This window comes from Solanum verrucosum, unplaced genomic scaffold (assembly GCF_900185275.1).
Source record: "Solanum verrucosum unplaced genomic scaffold, falcon-dt-bn FXZP01000169.1, whole genome shotgun sequence".
Lineage (NCBI taxonomy): Eukaryota > Viridiplantae > Streptophyta > Magnoliopsida > Solanales > Solanaceae > Solanum > Solanum verrucosum.
In genome coordinates, this window is record NW_026020007.1 from 32,924 (window position 1) to 52,065 (window position 19,142).

The 19,142-nt window shown below is 35.5% G+C and overlaps 1 pseudogene; it reads right to left on the bottom strand.

The window, feature by feature from the left end:
- Nucleotides 1-1,050: 1,050 nt before the first annotated feature.
- Nucleotides 1,051-17,851, bottom strand: LOC125819747 (glycine-rich protein 2-like; annotated as a pseudogene).
- Between the last annotated feature and the right edge of the window lie 1,291 nt (nt 17,852-19,142).

A 19,142-nucleotide genomic window follows, 5' to 3' on the forward strand; every position in this document is an offset into this window, starting at 1 on the left:
ATATATATACTATATTTATAAAATTTCTTTAGAGAAAATTGCAATAGAAATTTTGTTAATATAATCTTAAGAGTGTAACTCTCTAGATATATCGAAGTATGTCTGGTGTCCTTATTCTGAGAAACAAATGTATATTATATATCACTTTGTATATGATTCTTTTTAGAGATAAATAGGATAAAGCCTTTTGGATTCACATTTTTATTAATTTTGCATAATATCGTACATGGATATCTTTGATATATGCATTCATACATAACTACGAGACTCCGCCATATGAGAATTACATTCTTTAATCTAATATCTGGAAAAGAAGAAGAAGAAGAAGAAGAACAAGAGAGAACTAGGACCAAGTATTTTTACTTGAATAAGAGTGTAGGAACATGAATACCATTTTTTCCTATTTTGGTTATGTGCAACACCAACACATAAATTATAAGGCAATACCACTTTCGAACCCTTTTTATGAAAAAAGACTTCTTGTGCTCAACCAAATATTTGTTTGAACCCCTTATAATATGTCCTCTAGCATCCAAGGTATAATAATTGTATTCTCCTCCTTGTAGTATTTGTGTAATCAGGGATATCGAAACATGGAAATGGTGATGTGGTTCAGTGACCAAAAGGGTTTCAGTTTCATTACTCCTGATGATGGTGGTTTAGTGACCAAAAGGGTTTCAATTTTATTACTCATTATATATGAAGGTTTTTGTAGCTTAGTTGATGGTGGACCTATTGAATTCGATGTGGAACTAGGGAATGCTTGCTGCACTAAGGTGATCAATAATACCGGCCCAGATGATGCTCGTGTCAAAGGAGGATCCTGTGGTGGTGGATATGGTGGAGGTGATCACTAGGGTGGTGGTGGTTGATATAGATGTGGAGGTGGGAGATATGGTGGTGATGAAGGTGGTTACGACAGTGGCAGGTGGTATGGATGTGATGTTTGATATGGCGGCGGTGGTGGGAAGTGGGGTAGAGGTGGCGGTGGGTATGGTGGCAGTGGTGGAGGAGGAAGTGGGTGTTACAACTGTTGGGAAGATGGTCATTTCACAATGGAATGTAGCCAAGGTTCGGAAGATGGACATATCCACCACCTTGGCTACATTCCCTTGAGAAATGATCATCTTTCCCGCACTTGTAACACCCACTTCCTCCCCCACCACCGCCACTATACCTACCGCCACCTCCACCATACTTTTCATCACCGCCGCCATATCCACCATCACCTCCATACCGCCTGCCAGTGCCGTAACCACCTTCTTGACCACCATATCTCCCACCTCCACATCCATATCTGCCACCACCACCATAGTGATCGCCTCGACCACCTCCACCATCACGGGATCCTCCTTTGACAGTAGCACTATCTCGGCTGATAACATTGACAGCCTTAGTAAGGCCGTAATTCCCATATTCCACATCAAATTCAACAACTAAACCTTAAGATAAGCTACGAAATCCTTCAGATATAATACCAGATTGATAAACGAAAAATTATCACTTCCGTCATCATGAGTAACAAAATCGAAACCCTTTTGGTCATTAAGCCACAACATCGTTCCCTTGTTCCTACTCCCCTGATTATATCAACTTACAAAAGAGTTGATTTTATGTAAATTCACTTTTACTTTAAATCATATAAACGACCATGATCGAAAAGCATGTGTCGAACGACAACAAAAAAGATATCTAACACCTAGACTTCATTTTTATTTTTATTTTATAGTAATAATAGTTAACAATATGATTAAAAGGAATAAAATAATAAAACATGTTTATAAAATTAATTAAGCAAGATCGTATGAGTAAGAACTAATAAGTTGAAAGATATAGATTTCTACCGATGCATGGCGGAATTTGAATGCTTTTACTTAATTTATATTAAACGTCATAAATGTTTTCTAATAGAAGTCTCACCATATGATTAATTTGAATTAGAATCAAATTCATGACTGATAGATCATAAATTCAATTCAGCAGCAAAATTTTTAGTTGGCTTCAAAATATTAGGTAAAGATAAATATAGATTTATTTAGAATGAATTCTTATTTCGATTTATTTTTTATTGAATTTTATTTTACACTCACGGCTGACCATGAACTGGCCAAAAAGCTCCCCCTGGTGAATCTTTCATAAAGAAGAACACCAGGTGCTCCCTTAATCTGCACTCCGGGCTACTCTCCTTTCTCATTATCTAGAGCAACCTATTAACTAAGAGACTTTGAATTTCAAAGAATCTGTTGTTGAATAAGATAGTTGATAGGGGGAGACCCCTTCTCGTAGGTAGGGGAAGCTCAATAACTGTATTTTTAAGTCAGACTTGTACTAAAAAGAAAAAGCCATATGATGCAGACGCAACGCTATACCTAGAGTCTTATTTGTTTTAATATAATCTAAGATTGAAATCCTACATAGAACCTTCATAGGGAAGGGCGTCTAGCCAGATTGAGTATCAAATGATAGAACTAGAGTCGGGAGCCACATAGATAGGCATGATAGAATGAAAAAAAGGCCTTGACTTGAGTCCCTATGTCCCGTACCCCTACCCAAAAGGTATATCTATTTGATTAGAGGTTGAATCGATCATCAAAAGAAGAATTAGGCAAAATATTAGTTGGGGGAGGGGAAAGGTGGGGAGGACAAATCCGAGTGACAAAGGGCTGAATCTCAGTGGATCGTGGCAGCAAGGCCACTCTGCCACTTACAATACCTCGTAGCGTATTTACGTCTTCTGCAAAGGATTCTACCCACCGCTTGATGGAAATTGTACTTCAAGGCGGTCACCGTGACGCTTCCGTCGCGGTGACTTAGCCAACTAAAAGTTCCCTTAAGGGCCAAAAACCCCTACTGCGGATTGGCAAGTGGACGGTGGGCGCATGCGACACTTCTTGCCCGGATTCTTACTTAGAGGCGTTCAGTCATAATCCATCACACGGTAGCTTCGCGCCACTGGCTTTTCAAACCAGAAACAACAACTAACTATGGCTCTTGGCCCAGACAACAACTAACTATGGCTCTTGGCCCAGACAACATCCTAGGCATAAGGGAGATCGGTGCAACAGAGAATGCCTAGACTTCGGCACAAGAGCGCTCGGTCAGTGAGCTATTACACACTCTTTCAAGGGTGGCTGCTTCTAGGCAAACCTCTAGTTAGCAGAGGTCAGTCTGTCTGGCGTTTCCTCGCGTAAAGGACTACTTTTGCATCGGATCTCTCTCGTTAGGTAATTACCGAGGTGAAAGCTGCTCTCTCGGAAGTATGCCTTGGAATGAAAGACAATTCAAAGAAGCTATAAGTAATGCAACAATGAATCTCATGGAGAGTTCGATCCTGGCTCAGGATGAACGCTGGTGGCATGCTTAACACATGCAAGTTGGACGGGAAACGGTGTTTCTAGTGGCGGATGGGTGAGTAATGCATAAGAATCTGCCCTTGGGAGGGGGCTGTTCCCAAATGTTTTATCTCTTTGAACAAATAATTTACCTTTTAAGGGTATAAAAGTCAATCAACATTATAAAAATATTTTTGTCTATAAAAATTTAACATTTTGAAAATTTATGAATTCATAAAATACTGATTTCTATGAATGTACATTGTATAATAATACCATGTCAAGTATATTAAATAGTTGCATAAAAAAAGAATTTGTGCAGATGCAACAAATTTTATAACATTAAGGAAAGACAAGTGTTTTCAATCAATATATATTTTTAAATCATTAGAAATGATAATTATGATGTAACCTAAAGAAGATGTGACTATTAACAAAATATTTAATTATAGAAAGTTTTGATAAGAAAATCCTTGCAAACTTAATTTTATAGAAAGTTACCCCAAAACATTAACATAAAAACCATTTTTTTTAAAATAGTTTATAACAAGAATAATTTTGACCATTGTAATTTTAAAAGCGGGTTATTCTTAAGTACTAGTATTCCTATGACCAGTGGACTCAAATCACGGGTCATACTATTAGTTGTTGGATTAAGAGATGAAAGGCAAACAAAACCGGTTTCAGAAATAAATTGTTTGAACTACTCAATTTTCTTACTACTGAAACAAGAACACATACTTCCATTTATACACTACAAGAAAACAGTCCAATAACGAAGGGAAAAGTGGTCTGTAAAAGTCTAATTCTGGTCTCTACTCAATTTTCTTACTACTGAAACAAGAACACATACTTCCATTTATACACTACAAGAAAACAGTCCAATAACGAAGGGAAAAGTGGTCTGTAAAAGTCTAATTCTGGTCTCTAAAGGGCAATAGCGACCAGAAAAGTCCGGTCGCTACCCGCCCTATAGGCTTCTTCGCTAAAGATCAATTATGACAGGATCTAACATCTGGTCGCTAAATCGCTTTAGGGACTAGGAGAAAACTGGTCCTGAAATCACGTTTTGGAACCAGTGTTCTGGTCCTAAAAACATATACACATAATAGCTTTTAGTGGTCCTAAAACGTCTTTAAGTACAAGAAATCTGGTCGGTAGAAATTACATTTGTAAATCATAAAATGTGGTCCATATATTATATATAATTTTTTGTCAATATATACAAAGATAATCACAATAACATAAATAAAATTATCCTTAATATATATACACTTACTAATACACAATTTGTAATCAATTGCAGCCAAAAATTATAAACATTCCACTATTAATTGAATAGCCATGAACTGTTTACAGACTACATAGCAAGAAATAAAAAATTTGTCCCAAGTGTCCTAGAAAAAAGATAAGCAATTTGTTATTTGCATCAACTCTTCAAAAATTGTTTCTTCACTTGTAACTTCAAGTCATCAAAACCTGTAAAAAGTAACAAACAAATGCTCCTTAAAAATTATAAAGACCAGATAGTATTACAGATAACTACAACAATTGCATGATTGAATCACAAGAATTGAAAGGAAAATTTTTCTCTCCTTCTCGACAGTTTTGTAGCAAGATACTAAACAAAGAACATGTGTGTTTTCTACACAAAAATTACACTATCCATAAAAATATAGTACAGAGAACTATAAGGAGTCACGATGTAGTGCAATTCATAACACAAAGGAAGGAGCAACGGTGTAGTGCAATTCATAAGTCATAACACAAAGGAAGATGCGTAATGCTAACTTTATACTATCCATAAAAACTTCCTGTGACACCATATAGAAATATAAACTTGTCATCCTAACAGTTATCTCAAGAAATATGTTTGAGGCTTTCATCTAAAATCATTTACTATCAATCAAATAAATTTTTCCTCTTCAAAACAATAGTATGTATAAATAAATATATTATATATGTTGTCTAACTGTAAACCCTATCAGAGACTTTTTAGTGTATGTAGCATAAGATTGTGCAACAATTATAATATTAGAGCCATATAGGATTCTCTTTGCCATCATCCATCGTTGATTTTAAGTAGTAAAGCTCGTCAAAAGATTCAGATAAATGAACATTCGGGTTCCTTTTTGTTTGATCCGACATTTGAATTCAGATTTATCTAAAGTAGGTAATCCTGTAGTAAACACCACATCATACATTTAACTACTCGAAATCAAACTATCTTTTACTACAAAGATTGTTGTTTATATTCAATTTTACCCAAGGTTTATGATCATACTATATGTCTCATCTGTCACTCACTCTCTTGACACCTACATCTTATTCTCTCTCCACAAAAAAATTACTACTACTTTCAGTTATTTAACATCAAAGTACACTTGTAAAGTATACATTTGGTTAAATCTCTGTAATATAAAGCATAGTTATTTTTATTTCATTTTATTTTATTTTAAGAAATTATGAAATAAAAATTGACTATTCTTTTGAATAGAACTATAAAAAAATAGTGGAAGAGCAATATGTTAAAGCATATTTATGTACTGAGACAACTAGTTTGGTATTAATATTTTTTCTTAAAATTAAAAGGTATAATTATTTTATTTGACTATCAACAATTTAATGTTTATGGCATAAAGTTAAGTGACATAAAGATCTACCGGAAAATATTAATCTTTACCTTGGAGAGGTAGTGTAAGGCTTGCGTACAATCTACCCTTTCAAATTCTACTTTGTGGGATTTCACTTGATTTGTTGTTATTGTACTAATATTGTTGGATTAAATTCATGTAAATAATAACTTCGTGAATTCTCGAAACCTGCAAAATCATCATACTATATATAATACCAAGGCACTCAAAATAAAGGATAAATAAAGAGCAACTCAAGCAACTAGATGTGAGTTTCAATTTAACCAACGGATTTGTGTGTTCCTTACCAAAAATCCTACAAAAACACCTATCTATAATACACAAAATGACTTAAGTACATGATCACTTCCCCCATAATTCCAAATATGCATTTAGAAAAAATCACATGTCTAGTTTGTAAATTGAAACTCAAATGTCAAATTCCTCATATTAGAATACATTGCATAAGATTCATTTGTATTTTTCCTCCTTTTCTATTTTGATGAAGTAGAAAAACACAATTAGGTATACAACATTCAAGACTTCCTCCGGAAACATCAAGTGTCTAAACTTTCAATTTAAATAGAGGGTCACTTGATCTTAAAAAGGGCGTCAGTAATGTCAATGAACCGATTTTCACTTGAAAAACAAACCGCACATATAGCAAGGAACAGAACAAAATTTTTCTCAAAAACAACTTGATACTATTGAAAAATCCAGAGTTCTTTACAAATTCATTCTAATTGCATTTTTTCTATGGAAACAAGCCACACCAAGGTATAAGTAGTCTATGTTCTAAATCTCATGAAACACAACATTAATTTAAGAATATTATGCAAATACATATACATTGGGATTTAAATTTTTGGCTTTTATAAGTTAATGACAGAGTTCTTTTACTGTCTGCTTTGTCATCTATTTGCATACCAAAAACCCTAATACCCTCAAGTTTTATTGGCTTTTCATAAAATCGACCATTCAAATATCGAAGGAACGTCCTTCATTTCCTTACCAAGGCATCAGAAAAAATAAAGAATAGAAATAGAGATCTTAAGAGATAGGTTACCTCGGAACCATGGAAAGAATGACTGCCTCCACAATTTTGAGATACAAAATTAGAGATTTTTAGGGTTATTTTACAGATAGACTGCATCATTCTAGATCTTCGCCTCCATTTTTGTCGCCTTCTGAAGGATTAACAAGAGAACAAGAACAGAGAGAGGCCAACAAATCAAGAGAACTATAAATAATAAATGCTCGATTTCATCTCCTCGTAAAAATCTTATCTGAAAGAGAGGAAAGATTGTACTCTTACTTTGGTCTCCCAAATTAGGAGCATTTAGGGATTTAGATTTTAGGGAGATGGGTTCTTCAGATCTGAAAAGTGAGAAATAGAAAATATTTACAGGAATATTTTAATAAATATTGTTTTACTTTAAGTGCTTTTTATATTTTATTTTAAGGAGGAAATATAAAGTGATGCCCAATCTCTCACAGTTGAGCATATTAGGACCAGATTTTAATTTATTTAAGGACGACATTTAGTCTCTTCCTTAATTAGGAATATAAAATCAGAAATTATGGACCAGAAAAAAATCTCGTCCCTATAAGTATACTTTTAGGGACTAGATTTTTCATCTGTCCATAAAATGTGGTCTCTAATGAACCTTTTTCTTGTAGTGATAGGATTACATTTAACTTTTTAAGCTAAAATAAAGCAACTAACTAATAATGGAAAAATATGGAAAAGTGGTAAACATGACCCACTACAACAAGAAGATAATTCATTGACTAGGTAAAAACTTAAACCAACTAATCCTAATAACCAGACTCACAAACTAATTTTGTGGAACTTAACTAATTTGAAGAATTAATCAAGACAACTCCTTTCTTCAAAATAAAAAATTCTCATTTGTTGTCTGAAGAAGTCATGCTTGTTGTGAAGAAGGAATTTTGTAAGAACATCATCAACCTGGTCATTTGTACCACAAAAATTCAATGAGATTATTCCACCAACAACTGGATCTCGAATGAATTGATAATAGATGTCGATGTGCTTCGTCCTATTGTGAAAATAAGGATTTTTTGTCATAGAAATTGCCACCTTGTTGCCATAAAATATTTCAATTGGGCCAATCTTTTCTTGTTGAAGATCCACTAACAATTTCCTTAACCATATAGCTTGACAACTTGCTGAAGGTGCAGCCATGTATTCTGCTTCCAGAGATGATAATCCCACTCTATCTTGTTTCTTTGAATTCCATGAGATTCCTCTAGAAAAAGACTAAAAATATTTCCAGTTGTTCTCTTGTGATTTTCCTAGCTACCTTCCTAATCACTATCAGAAAAACTAAGAAGTCTGCAATCTGATACTTTTGATTACCATATGTTAAAAATATCTAACTCTGCAAAGAGGCATAGGCAGTATTTTGCTTAATTTATATTAAATGTCATAGCATTTTTATAGTAGAAGTCTCACCATATGATCAATTTGAATTAGTATCAAATTCATGTCTGATTAATGAAGAATATAATTCAACATGCAAAATTTTAGTTAGATTCAAATTATTAGGTAAAGCTAAATATAATTTTTTACCCAAAATGTTTTATCTTTTTGAATTTAGCTTTTAATGGTAGAAAAGTCAAGCAACATATTAAAGATTTTTTTTTTCAATAAACATTTAACATTTTGAAATTCTTGTCTTCATAATATACTGTCTTTTATGATTGTGCATTCTACGATAATTAGCATGTCGATTATATTAAATAGTTGAAAATTTTTGTGTGAATGCAATTGATTTAATAACATTAGTGAAAGGCAAGTGTTTAAAATCAACTTATATTTTTAAATCATTAGAAAGAATAATTATGATTTAACCTAAAGGAGATGTGCCTATTAACAAAATATTCAATTATAAAAAAATTCGGGTCTTGGAAATCCTTGGCAATATAATTTTATAGAATGTTACCCCAAAACTTCAGGATAATAACAAAAAAAAAGTAGCTAAAAAATTTATCACATGAATAATTTTGACCACTGTAATTTTAACAGCGGGTTATTCTTATGTACGAGTCTCCCTACGACCAATGGTCTCAAACAACGATTCTTATTATGACTTATTGGATCAAGAGATGAAAGGCAAAGAAAACAACTTTCTGAAATAATATTTTTCAACTGCTCAATTTTCTTACTACTGAACAAGAACACCTACAACAATTTATATGTGTACGGTTAAATTGTCACGCCCCGAGCCTACACCCTGGACGGGACTGGCACTCGAAGACCATTGCTAGCCCCAAGCGAACCCTTGGCCTGGCTTACTTAACTCAGCGGAAGACAATATCCATACTTAATGACCAATAACACTTAACTGAGCTGAATAATAAGATAACTAAGAATGTTTAAAGGTTAAACATTCAACTTGGCCCAAAAATGGCAACTCAAGTCTTAACAATAAGAAATGATAATGAAAAGACTCAAAGGACTAACATATTACTGTCTATGAAGCCTCTAAAACAACTGAGATGGATGTTGGGACAACCCCACAACATCCTAATGAACTAACTAGAAAGCAATGAAAATAGATCCTCCGGAATGCAAGGAGGCTCACCGACTGACTCTGAACTGCTCACTGGATCAACGGTGCGTTGGAATGCTGATCCTAGTTATCTGTGTCTGCATCATAAAACGATGCAGGCCAACTAGCATCAGTACATTGAATGTACGAGTATGCAAGTTGGAATGATAAAACAACATAGGCTTGAAAGGGAATCTGAAGATACTTAACTGAACTCATTTCAATATAAAGGAGTTTAAAAGAAGTGCAATATAAAGAAAAGTTGTTTAAAATCATGATGTCAACTCTGTGTATATACAAGGATACAACATAACTCTGAAATGTATGTAAAAATACAATTAACTGATGTATATAAAAATACAATAACTTCTGTGGGAGTTTCTCTAACCGACAACCATCACTTAAGAGCTATGGTGATGATACATCGATCTTCCTCAAGCTGCCAGTGCATCCTATACCTTGCCACATGTATAAGACTTGAACTACTAAGTGGATCCACTAGTCTATGCTAAAAGGTTCATATAAAAAGTTTGACCCTTTTCTACCCATGATGGCTACATGGTTTATGGGGACTGTGAGTTGTCTGAACTCTCCCCTATATCGGTGCTCAATACTACTCCCAAAATATACTAGCTCTTTATTTTTTTAAAACATACTTCTTTCTGTGATTTGAGATTAGTGCTCAAAACTTAGCTCAAAGGCTATCTTGGAAATCTCAGTTTCCCTTCTTGCTTCATTTAGAAAGCTATTACTCTCTGCTGAAAACTAGCCCGAAGGCTCTTTGGAAATCTCAGTATCCGTTCTTATTTAAATGTGAAAACATTTTTAAATCTCTTTAGGAATACATAGTCCCCATATACTTCTTTGAAGAAAAGAACTTCAACTTTACTCTTTGCTGAACTTAAAACTCAAGTCTTAAAACAAAGTTAAAACTTTTGTAAAAGACTTATGAAAACTTGAAATGAACTTCTCTTACTAGACTCTTGACTTTGATCTTAATTGCTCTTGACTTGACTCTTAAATGATCCTTGAATTGAATTATGGATTCAAGGAATAGGGTTGGTGTTTGGAAAGATCTCATGTCGTTTATGAATTATTTTAGATAGCTAAACAAGAGAAAATACCGAAAATCAAGATTTAAAGGTGGGTCTGTGACGCGGAGGCATAATTAAATTTGGGTTCCGAACACTTCTTTTGAGGCAGAACACCTCGTGTTAGCTCCATGACGCAGAGAATTTTTTTTCAAAACTGGGCCCTAAGTATGCGACGCGGTGCGGCGCGACCACTTTCTAATTTCGTCCGACGAAATTTCTTCTTTGTTTTCCAACCCCAATTCACCCAAACTCAGCTCTTTTTCTCAAATTACTATTAGATACAGATACCCAACAAATGTACCTAAGAATCTAACTCGAAACGACTCTATGATGCGACGTAACGAACTCAGAAACTTCCTAACTCAGTCAAATTCAAGAACAATATAAGCATTCAAGAATAGATATCAATATCATCAATATTCAAATGCTTTTAGGATGAATCCAAACTGAAATTAATATGCTTGGCACGTGGGAGAACGATCCCAATGTTATGAGACCCTCACATACCTAATAGAAGTAGATCCTTGGCGAAACACCAACTTTCTTGATCGATCTTGATGAATTTACCCTTTTTGTCCTTCTTCTTTTCTCTTCTCCTTTCTCCTTAGCCCTAGCGTGATATTCCAAATTATAAAAGTGACTAAAAATTTTATTTGACCCATATTAAACTCCTAAAAACGGATTAAAATAATAGGGCAATGAAAAGACTAAAATACCCCTTAAAATTCCGGATTGGACATTTCCTTAATCCAACAGCCTAACTTCCAAAGGGGATAACTCACTCATACGAACTCGGAATTGCGCAAACTTGGTGGAGTTGGAAAGATCATTCCAAGGGATTTCCAACCATATCTGAAATCATACCTAACTAATCCTGAGCTAGGAATCATAGCCATTTTAAGTTGACCAAAACTCACTTTAACTTACTTAAAAATTTCCAAATTTCCTCATTCTTTCCAAAAGTAACTATTTCAAGATTTAAAACTTCCTTCTAATTCTTTCTAGTTGCGAGATGTTACATAAATACTTCAGCTAAAATAAAGCGACCAACGAATAATGGAAAAACATGGGAAAAGTGGTAAACATGATACACTAAAATAAGAAGATAGTTCATTGACTAGGTAAAACATAAACCCAATAATCCTTAAAAAAAGAATCACAAACCTATTTTGTGCAACTGAATTAAGTAGAAGAATTAGTCCACACTCCTCCCTTCTTGAAAATCACAAACGCTAATTTGTTGTCGAAAAAAATCATTCTTGTTGTGGAGAAGCGCTTTCGTAAGAACATCAGCAACATGATCATTTTTGTGTCAAAATTTCAATGAGATTATTCCAAAAACAACTACATCGCGAATGAAGTAATAACGGATGTTGATGTGCTTCGTTCTACTATGAAAAGTATGATTTTTTTGTCATAGCAATCGTCTCCTCGTTATCACAACCATATTTCAGTTGGACCAATCAGCTCTTGGTTAATTTCCTGCAATTTTCGAAGCTACCTGCTCAATCACTATCAGTAAAACAAGGTAATATGAAATCTGATACTTTTTTGATTACCCAATTCTGTAACTTGTCATGCCAGAAAAATATCACAAGATCCTTTTGGCTGCACCTAGGTGTTGCTTCGAAAGACTTGCATAAACCTTGAAATCAAACTGACAAAGAATGATATATTTGGGTTTTTGTGGGATAAGTAGTTTAGACTAAGCTTCTAAAGTAAGAAGCAGTTGTTGCACATGTACCATCATTAAGTAATAGTTTCACATTAATATTCATGGGTGCAAGAGATGGATTGCAATTCATCAAGTTGAACTTTTGTAAAGTTCAGTAGCATACTTTCTCTGTGAAATAAATTTTCATGCAAACTTTGTCTCACCTCAAGCCTAAGAAAATAATGCAGCATACCCAATTCGGACATGTCAAATTTACTCATCATGCAAATCTTATATATATATATATATATATATTCTATGGTCAAAAGCAAGTTCCACGGGCATGGTATAGAAAAATTGATTAATCTTTTTCAAGAGCAGTAGTTCAAAAGAAGTGAGAATGACCCTACAATTATGTAACGAAGCGAGGTATTGGTGATGTTTTACTTTTCTGTCTTTATGTTGATGATATATATATATATATATATATATATATATATATATATATATATACATATATAAATAGACTATTTAAGAAGAGTGATCGCGGCATAAATAGTTGGTGATAATTTAGATAAAAACTGTGAGCACCAGATAGTTCAGGAAAACACTACCAGAATGTTTCAGATGTGTTTTTGATCATTTACTTTTTATAATTTAACTTTGAAGTATTCGAAGTATAGCAGTTAAAGATATAATTATTTAAAAGGTAATATGCATAAAAGGGCTAAAGGAATACAACTAAAAGGATATACTCTACAATTTTTTTTTATCTAATATCATAATTAATTGCTATGTAAGTATACATCTGACTAAATAAGCATGGCATTAGTCAATTCAACCAAAGTTCTATTTTTCCTTTCCGCTACTCCATTAGATGAAGGAGAATAAGGAGGAGTAGTTTCATGAATTATTCTCAATGATCTAACAAAAGAATTAAACTCATTTGACTCATATTCACGGCCTCTATCACTTCTAATTCTTTTTATTTTTCTTCCAAACTGATTTTCAACCTCATGGAGATAAGTTTTAAAATTTTCGAAAGCATCACTTTTATTTTTCATCAAGTAAACATATGTAAACTTAGAAAAATCATCAACGAAAGTGATAAAATACCTATTACCTCCACGAGTAAAATTCCACCAAGTTCACAAATAGTATGAACTAATTCTAACAAATTAGTTTTTCTTTCAACTTGGAAATGAGGCCTTTTAGTGATTTTGTCTTTACTACAAGCCTCACACTTTTCAAAATTCTTTTTAACCATTAGGATTAATCCTAAGCTACTCATTATTCCAACATAACAATCATTAATATTACACAAACGAGCATGCCAAAACTTGGTAGGATAAAACATATAAACAGAAGTAGAGGCTTCATTCATTTCAACATTCAATTTGAACATCCCATCACAAGCATACCCCTTTCCCAAACAAATACCCTTCTTCACAATTACATATTGATTAGATTCAATACTCTGTTTAAAGCCTGCTTTATTAAGAAGAAAACTAGACATCAAGTTTTTTCTCATGGAAAGAGTATAAAGTACATCTTCAAAAGTTAATACCCTTCCAGAAGTAAAACACAATTCGACTTCTTCCGTTCCAAGTACTTGAGTAGTGTGAGAATCACCAAGCATGATGGTTTTGGGCTCCTCAAAATGAGTATATTTTTTAAAGAGTCTTTGTCATAATAGACATGACGGTTTGCACCAGAATCAGCCCACCATCCATCAACATTCTCAACCATGTTTATGTCGGTAATCACCACCACAAAATGTTCTTACTTAACGTTTTCCTGAGGGTTAGGACCACGTTTCCGAAATCTGCAAAATTGAGAAATATGCCCATTCTTTCCACAAACAAAGCACGATCCCTTATCTTGAACTTGCTGATTTTGTGCTTGTTATTTTCACCAATATTTGTCTTGGGACGTCTACCATTATTTTTGTTGAATTTTTCTTCTTAGGCTTCAAAGAAGTATTTTTGTGAGATTCTTGAGTAGCATTATTTGAAGTAATTAAATTTACCTTCGTTGTGATGTTCTCTCTTCTGTTTTTAAAAGTGCATCTTGACCTCTTGACTTTTCTTCCATGCGGATTTTTATTGTCAAGGTTTCAAGAGAAGATTTTTATTAGAACTCGCCTTGTTGCTACTTGCCGAACCAAGGAGGTAGTTAATAAGAAAATAATTATTAACATAGATTTAGTGTGATATTATCTAATATAATTAATGTCGATTGGTGCAAGGGCGACAACTAAGCCATACATCGATGTGACGTCTAATATGAGGTAATGGTAAGGGTTAGTAAATTATACACACGTAGCTGGACCAAGGTGCGGGGTGAAATTCACTAGATATCAGACCAAGGATTTAGAGATACATAACTTATCGCTTTGCATGTAATACACTAGGAACATTGTTCCTTCACTATTCTTAAGATCAACCGCTCCATGGGGGATCACTTTTGTGAGCAATAGTGGCCCAGTCCATTTGGAGTTGAGTTTACCCGGAAACAAGCGCAACCTAGAGTTGAATAGAAGCACAAGATCACCCACCCCAAATTCTTGCTTTTCAATTCTTTGATCATGATACCTCTTCATCTTCTCTTTGTACAAGGCTGAACTTTCATAAGCTTTTAGGCGAAACTCATTAAGCATATTCAAGTCATTCATTCTTTGATTAGATGCGGTGCCCCAATCCAAATTTAGCTTCTTTATCGCCCACATAGTCTTATGCTCTAGCTCAACCGGTAAATGGCAAGACTTCCCATAAACAAGTTGATAAAGAGACATACCTATGGGAGTCTTGTAGCCAGTGCGATAGGCCCATAGAGCATCATCAAGCTTCCTTGACCAATCCGTTCTATTAGCATTCAAAGTCTTCGCCAAAATCTATTTGATCTTTCTGTTGGACACTTCAACTTGCCCACTAGTCTGTGAATGGTAAGGAGTGGCTACATTGTGGCGGACACCATATTTCTCAAGTAGCACCTTGAACAACTTATTACAAAAGTGGGAACCTCCATCACTGATAATCTCCCTCGGTGTACCGAATCTGGAGAAGATATTCTTTTTCAAGAATGCGGTAACACTTTACCTTCATTGTTGGGGAGCGAACTGCTTCCACCCACTTCAATACATAATCAACCGCAACAAGAATATACTTCATCCCATTTGAACTCACAAATAGACCCATAAAATCAATGTCCCATGGATGAAACAACTCTATCACCAATATAGGATTCATATGAAGCTCTTGCCTATTTGAAATCCCTCCTTCTCTTTGGAAACGATCACAAGAGTTGGCGAAATCATGAGTATCTTGGTGGATGGTAGGCCAGTAGTACCCACACTACAAAATCTTATGTTTAGTCCGAATACCACCATGATGCCCACCAACAGGCGATGAATGACACGCCTCAAGTACACTCACCATCTCCACCTCGGGCACACAGTGACGAATAATACCATCAGCACAACTACATACAAGTAAGGCTCATCCCAAAAGAATTTCTTCACATCATGCATAAACTTTTTTTTTTGGTGAAAAGACAATTCGGGGGCACCAAATCGCTTGCCAAATAATTAGCAAAGTCTGTAAACCAAGGAGTCAAATCATGAGAAGCAGCCAATACCTGTTTATCTAGAAAAACATCATTAATTTCAGTCGTATCATCAAGCTTTAGCATAGGCTCTTCCTCTAATCTGGACAAGTGATCGACAAGTTGATTTTTGGTCCCCTTTCTATCTTTTACCACGAAATCAAACTCTTGCAGCAACAATACCTATCAAATCAACCTTGGTTTTGCATCCTTCTTTGCCATCAAATACCTCAATGCAGAATGGTCAGTATGTACTATGACCTTAGTACCAAGCAAGTAGGATCAAAATTTCTCAAATGCAAAAAATACCGCAAGAAGTTCTTGTTCAGTCACAATATAATTCTTCTGAGCCACATTTAGAGCTTTGCTAGAATAGTAAATAGGTTGAAAAAATTTCTCTCTTCTCTGTCCTAATACTACACCAAGAACCACTCCACTCGCACCTCAAACAGTTGTCCCCAATTCGATGAAATAATGATAGTTACAGTAACCAACTTCTCCTTCCACTCTCCAAATGCTCTCAGACAAGCATCATCAAAATCAAACTTATACTCCTTTCTGAATAGTTTGCATAAAGGATGTGCAATTTTAGAGAAGTCATTAATGAACCTCCTATAGAAACTTGCATGCCCAAGAAAACTTCTAACACCTTTTACAAAGATAGGTGGTGGAAGTTTTTCTATTACCTCTACTTTTGCTCTATCAACCTCAATACCCTTCTCGGAAATCCTATGACCCAGAACTATCCCCTTCTTTCACCATAAAGTGACACTTCTCCCAATTTAGCACCAGATTGCAGTCTTCACACCTTTTAAGCACCTCATCCAAATAATCCAGACATCGATCAAAAGAGTCACCTACCACAGAGAAATCATCCATAAATACCTCAATAGTGTCCTCCACCATAACAGAGAATATCAACATCATACATCGCTGGAAGGTCGTTGGAGCATTGCACAACCCAAATGGCATCTGTTTGAAGGCGAAAGTCCCATAAGGGCAAGTGAAGGTGGTCTTCTCTTGGTCTTCTCAGGCTATAGAAATCTGATTGTAGACCGAATAACCATCAAGAAAACAATACCAACCCTTACCTTCAAGTCTATCCAACATCTGATCCATGAATGGCATCGGGAAATGGTCATTTTATGTCCAAGCATTTAGCTTCCGATAGTCCATGCAGACTCTCCATCCAGTCACAGGCCGCATTGGAACAAGCTCGTTTCTCTCATTAGGAACCACAATAATCCCACCTTTCTTGGGTACACATTGAACAGGACACACCCAACTACTATTTGCAATGGGATAGATAACTCCAGCATCCAACCACTTGATGATCTCTTTTTTAACTACCTCTTGGCTCTTGCATAGGCGGATTTAATCTTCTCTGGTGCTCAATACTAGGCTTGTGATCTGGCATGAGTTGGATTTTATGAGAACAGATACCAGGAGGGATGCTAATAATGTCCGCAATAGTCCACCCAATAGCTCTCTTGAATCTCTTTAACGCAGAAACCAAACACTCTACTTGTCACCCATTCAAATCTGCCACAATGATGACCGGTAAAGTATCATCTTTTCCCAAGAATACCTACCTCAAATGTAATGGTAGAGTCTTATGCTCAAATTTTGGCGCCTCCTCAACAGAGGGTCTTATGGGTGGGGACTCATGATTTTTCATGTCTAACTCCAGCTTCATTGGTTGCGAACGATTTTGGCGCCTATCAAGAGCGGCGACCAACTCATCATATTCTTTAATACCATCACTCTCAAAGTTCATCATAACCGCTGCTAGTGCCTCAACACCCAGTCTCTCCTCAACCTGCCCCTCATAAACACTCTCAACTCTATAGGTTATCGCCGATACTAATTGGAGCTCACTACTTTTCTTCATAGGCCCACAAATATTGAAAGTCGCCTCTTCATTGTTCAGTCTGAATTTCATCTGGCCCTTTTCCATATCAACTAAAAAACGCCCCGTAGCTAAAATGATCTTCCAAGAATAATGGGAACCTCAAAATCAACCTCGCAGTCAAGAATCACAAAATCTGTTGGAAAAATGAATGACTCCACTTTCAATAGTATATCATAGAGCACACCTATGGGCCTCTTCACAGTTCTGTCGGCCATGAGCAATCGCATCGGAGTCGGTTTCGGATTTCCCAAACCTAACTTTTTGTAAATCGACAATGGCATCAGATTAATGTTAGCCCCAAGATCACACAATGCCTTAGCAAAATGCAACAACCCGATGGTACATGGAATAATAAAGGCACTAGGATCCTCCTTCTTCTGCACAAGGGACATAGTAGCAATAGTGCTACAATGTTGCAATCTATCATCATCCTCGAAGCTCACGGCCCTTTTCTTAGACACCATATCCTTCATAAATTTTGCATACCCAGGCATTTGCTCCAAAGCCTCTATCAACAGAACATTGATGGAAAACTGCTTCAACATACTAATAAACTTGTGGTATTTTCTTTCTTCAGTCTTTTTCACTAACCTTAGTGGGAAAGGAGGTGGAGATCTAGGTATAGGGACAACTTTCTGAGTTACCTCATCTTCCTTCTCTGTCGCATTCTCGGACTCTCCAGTCACCTCAACCACATCATCATCTTTACTAGCATCAGTTTCTACCCCTGACGGCATAAGTGGATCAATGGTCTGCTTACCTCCTCGATTCGAGACTGCCATGTAATCTCCATCATTCTTTGGATTTTGGATAGTATTACTAGAAAGAGTGTCAGGTTGACGTGGGTTTACTGTAGTCGACAACTGAGTCATCTGTAGCTCAAGATGCTTGATTGACACTGCGTGGGCGACAACTTTTTGACCAATACCAGACAAGTTATTTCGCATCTTCTTCACATTCTCATCAGTCGCATCAAACCTCCTCATCATTTTCTGTATCATATCCTCAATACGTGACATATTAACTCCATTTTCCCTAGGAACAGAATCCCAATTTTAAGGAGGAACATAAGGTCAAGCAACACTTGAGTTAACCATGAACCTTGTTCCTTCACTATTCTCAAGATCCACCACTCTATGGGGGGATCACTTTTGTGAGCAAAAATGGTCCAGTCCATTTGAACTTGAGTTTGCCCGGAAACAAGTGCAACCTAGAGTTGAATAGAAGCACAAGATCACCCACCCAAAATTCTCGCTTTTCAATTCTTTGATCATGATACCTCTTCATCTTCTCTTTGTACAAGGCTGAACTTTAATAAGCTTTTAGGTGAAACTCA